Source organism: Nicotiana tomentosiformis, chromosome 4 (genome assembly GCF_000390325.3).
Source record: "Nicotiana tomentosiformis chromosome 4, ASM39032v3, whole genome shotgun sequence".
Classification (NCBI taxonomy): domain Eukaryota; kingdom Viridiplantae; phylum Streptophyta; class Magnoliopsida; order Solanales; family Solanaceae; genus Nicotiana; species Nicotiana tomentosiformis.
The window spans coordinates 30,621,458-30,626,022 of NC_090815.1; the positions used below are offsets into that span (position 1 = coordinate 30,621,458).

The following is a 4,565-nucleotide window of genomic DNA, read 5'->3' on the forward strand; positions in this document are numbered from 1 at the left end:
TGTTCTTGTAGGAAAATCTTAACCATTTCTTCATCATCAACCGGGGGACTGACCCAAGCAGCTTGTTCCCTCCATCTGAGCACAAACTCCCTAAAACTTTCCTCAGGTTTCTTTTCCATCTTAGATAGGGAGGAACAGTCTAAGATAATGTCTATATTGTACTGAAAGTGTCGAACAAAATCTTGAGCCATGTCATCCCATGTATGCCACTTACTGACATCTTGACGAGTATACCATTCCAAGGCTGCCCCACTCAAGCTCTCACTGAAATATGCCATCAATAAATCATCTTTCCCTCCAACACTTCTCATTTCATTACAATAACCCCTCAGATGGGCTACTGGATCTCCAAGCTCGTCATACAAGTTAAAGTTTGGCATTTTAAACACCGCGGGTAGATGAATATTGGGAAACATACACATGTCATTGTAGGACGCATTAATCTGATTTCTCATCCCTTGCATGTTCTTTAAGGAGTGTTCTATACCTTTCAGCTTTCTGGATATCTCATCTCGCTCTTTTTTCCTTGTGAACTTTTCATTTTCAACATGAGGCTCATTCCGAGGGCTATGATTATATGAGTCCGGGACCTGGTTGGCCAACTCTGGGAGGTAGTATTAGGTGTCATGAGGTTTGAACTAGTGTTCACTGTTGGACCTAAAAAGAGGTTGTTGAGAAGTTGTGATGGTGGAGGTAGCAGATATGACAGGAAGGCTATTTTTGGGAAAGGTATCTAGAGGACGAACGATGGAGCTACTAGGGAGGTTGGGAAAGCTGTGATAAGCGGGAAAATCTGGAGAGTATGGTGGATCATCTAGCACTATGACCAGAGCTTGGGTAAGGGTAGCATTTAAGAAGCTAGGTGGTGGTGGGGGTGGTGTCTTCCCAGCCATCCAAGTCCGGTACATATCTGCCATATATTGTCTTAAAATCCTTAACTCTTCAACCAACCCAGTATCCTGTTCAACCAATTGCTTTTGGGCCCAGTATCAACCAACTCAATTTCGTTGTTGTCTGCTATTGCCTTTCGACTTTATGTTGTAGGGAAAAAGTTATTAGTTTAAGAACCACAAACCAACCACCTTTGTGCTATAATGAAGATAACAAAGAGGAACAAAATCAAGTCATCACGTTATTATTAGGGCATTTAACAAAAGATAATCTCACATTATGTGAAATGCACCTAGTCACAGTTATCGATTCTAAAATGACTTCGAGGGTACGAAGGTCATATTGGCATCATCCAAAGTTTACTCTTCTTTCCCCTTTTCCTCTTCATTTTTTATCTTTAATACTTCTTGGTTTGCTCATTTTCTTTCCTCTCCTTTTCTTTCTGATTATCACTCTTTTCTTTCCTCTAACTTATTACATCCCACAACATCATCATTTTTTTAATTCTAAAAATGATTCGATCAAACCCGATGTAGGTTGCCTACGTATCATGTTCCACATGAATTAGACCAAGCGTAGTTCTAGAAAAGTAATGGACAAAATAAACTAAAAACAAAAATCTTTTTGGATTTTTCATTTATAATTATTTTGGTTTTCACATACAAAATAGGAAGTACGATAACAAAAGATTGGACGAACTCAACTAGACTATGACAGACTCTGACACCACCTAAAAGACTCAATATTACTGTACAAGACTAGAAAGTAAAAGACAACATAAAACAAACTCAAAAAATAAAAAGTCCCCTCAAACATCTCTTGAAGGAAACGGTCCTGGCTGGGAAGGTCCTGGGGCGTCTGTCGTGCTCAAGATCTGGTAAATGAATCCATACCTGAATGAGAAGAATAAGACTAAATAGAGTTAGTGACTCAAGACACTATGCGATGCCACAAAACCTTCTATTGTACAACCTTAATCCCAAATTCTTTACGTTTAGATAGATCCAATTCAAATTAATGATTAGTAACCCATTTACGTTTAGAATCAACCTTAAACCCAAATTCTTTTCCTAATTAACCAAAGCAACAACTTACACTAAACCACAATTTTTATCATACAAGTTCAAGATATCAAAAATAAGCATGAAATTCACACAAGTCCATCACCCAAACATCATATAAGACAAAATCAATAAATAAAGGGTAAGATAGTGACGGACCTCAAAGCAAAGCAGTTTTGATTCTGAAAATGCTTAACACCAGAAAACTTAGACAATGACAACCTCGAAGAAACCGCAAACCTGCCCGGAACCTCAGACTACGACCTTCGACGAGCTCGAAACTCGTCGGAAAACTCGAATTAAACCAAAACTATGAAACCAACGGACTCTGTGACAGTGACTGGCGATTTGGAGCGGCTTCGTGCTATTTAGGGTGCTTTGTAGGTGAATTTCGTAGCTGCCTTTTTCGGAGATAAGACAATTGGTTTTACATGGTTATGGAGGTTTAATGGAGTATGGAGAAGAAAAGTTTAACAATGGTGGAAAAGCCAATTTCTTAGAAGTGGGATCGAGAAGATGACTGCGGCGCTAGGGATTCCTCCCTACTGGTTCTCCTATTTTTTTCCTGCCTCCCCGATTAATTGTTGCCTCTTCTCACTCTCTGTTTTTGCCGTTCCTCTACTCCTCTCATTCTCACTGTTTCTCTCAATTTCCCCTCTATCTCTTCTTAGATATCCCTCTTTGTCCGTGCTTTCTCTCTGTTCTCACTAGGCGTGACTCTCCTTCTATCTATGTTTGTGTGCAGCTGCCTAGGGTCCTTAGGGTTAGAAAAGGTTGTAATTAGGATTTTAAATAGGTGTGGGTAAATAACAAGGTCCATCAGATTAAAAGAAATGAAGGGGTAGGATTGAAAGGGGTGTTGGCGGGAAACCACAATTTTTATCATACAAGTTCAAGATATCACAAATAAGCATGAAATTCACACAAGTCTATCACCCAAACATCATATAAGAAAAAATCAATAAATAAAGGGTAAGATAGTGACGGACCTCAAAGCAAAGTAATTTTGAATCTGAAAATGCTTAACACCGGAAAACTTAGACAACAACAACCTCGACGAAACCACGAACCTGCCCGGAACCTCAGACTACGACCTTCGACGAGCTCAAAACTGATCGAAAAACTCGAATTAAACCCAAATAATAAAACCAACGGACTCTGTGACAGTGACTAGCGATTTGGAGCGGCTTCGTGCTATTTAGGGTGCTTTGTAGGTGAATTTCGTAGCTGCCTTTTTCAGAGATAAGACAATTGGTTTTACATGGTTAGGGAGGTTTAATGGAGTATGGAGAAGAAAAGGTTAACAATTGTGGAAAAGCCAATTTCTTAGAAGTGGGATCTAGAAGATGACTGCGGCGCTAGGGATTCCTCCCTACAGTTTCCCCTATTTGTTTTCCTGCCTCCCCGTTAATTATTGCCTCTTCTCACTCTCTGTTTTTGCCATTCCACTCCTCCTCTCGTTCTCACTGTTTCTCTCAATTTCCCCTCTATCTCTTCTTAGCTATCCCTTTCTGTTCGTGCTCTCTCTCTGTTCCCACTAGGCGTGACTCTTCTTCTATCTATGTTTGTATGCAGCTTCCTAGGGTCCTTAGGGTTAGAAAAGGTTATAATTAGAATTTGAAATAGGTGTGGGGAAATAACAAGGGCCATTAGATTAAAAGAAATGAATGGGTAGGATTGAAAGGGGTGTTGGCGGGTCAGCAGGTCTAGTGGGCTAATGGAATTGGGCTGGCCGGGCTGGCCGATTTTGGGCCTCTTTTGTCCTAAAGTAAGATAAAATAATGAGTCTAAACTATTAAAATACTACCAAAATATTAATTAATCCTATGTAAGTAGAGTAAACTATTAAAATAAAACTAAACACTAAAATAAAACTGTTTTTGGTATTTTTCAAATATCATACTAAAGATAAAAATTGAAGTAGGTTAAAATCATAGCGAAATTAAAATAATATCACTTCCAAAAATAAAACTAAGGACATTAAACCAATATATGTATAAATCTGAGAAATATTATAAGGATGAAACTATTTTTATAGTTTTTAATTTTATGCTTTAAAACTAGAATTAAAATTAATAATAGAGTGAAATCCTATAGAAATAAACTCAAATAAATATTCTAAAAATACTAAGACTACTAAAGATAATCCTAATGTGTGAGTCAAAAATTACATGCTTACAACCATCTAACTCGCTTTTGCACTCTTCTAATGGTTTTGCTTCCTATGCTTATAATCTTACAAAATAAAAACAGACACTACAAAAATAATATAATAAAAATTAAAATAAAAGAAAGCAGTAAAGCTGGGTTGCCTCCCAACAAGCGCCTGATTTAACGCCGTGGCACGACTTGAACCACTTTTTGTCTCCATCTCGAACTTGTGAATTGAGTCTCCAATTTGGCTTCATGCTTTTTGCTATGCTCTCGGGGTGGTGGGACAAATGTAATCGGGTCAAGTAACAAATTTTGTATTCTACACATCTTGGCCTTCAGATGAGGTATATAATTATTTCTCTCTGGCACAATAAGTTCCAAAATATAAGCACCTTGTTCCTCATCCGTTGGCTCCTCCAAAGGCTCGAATGACTCAATTTTCATATCATAATCCAAATA

General features: G+C 38.1%; 1 long non-coding RNA gene across 2 annotated transcripts; it reads right to left on the reverse strand.

Moving 5' to 3' along the window:
- Positions 1–1,498: 1,498 nt before the first annotated feature.
- LOC108944671 (uncharacterized) lies at positions 1,499–3,552 on the reverse strand. 2 transcript variants are annotated; one of them, XR_011415340.1, is made up of 3 exons: positions 3,041–3,552; positions 2,112–2,209; positions 1,499–1,784 (listed from the first exon to the last, which is right to left on the reverse strand). It is a non-coding gene; the product is annotated as an uncharacterized lncRNA (long non-coding RNA). The 2 variants fall into 2 exon arrangements; XR_001968760.3 differs by lacking the exon at positions 3,041–3,552 and having other exon boundaries at positions 2,112–2,720.
- Positions 3,553–4,565: the final 1,013 nt, after the last annotated feature.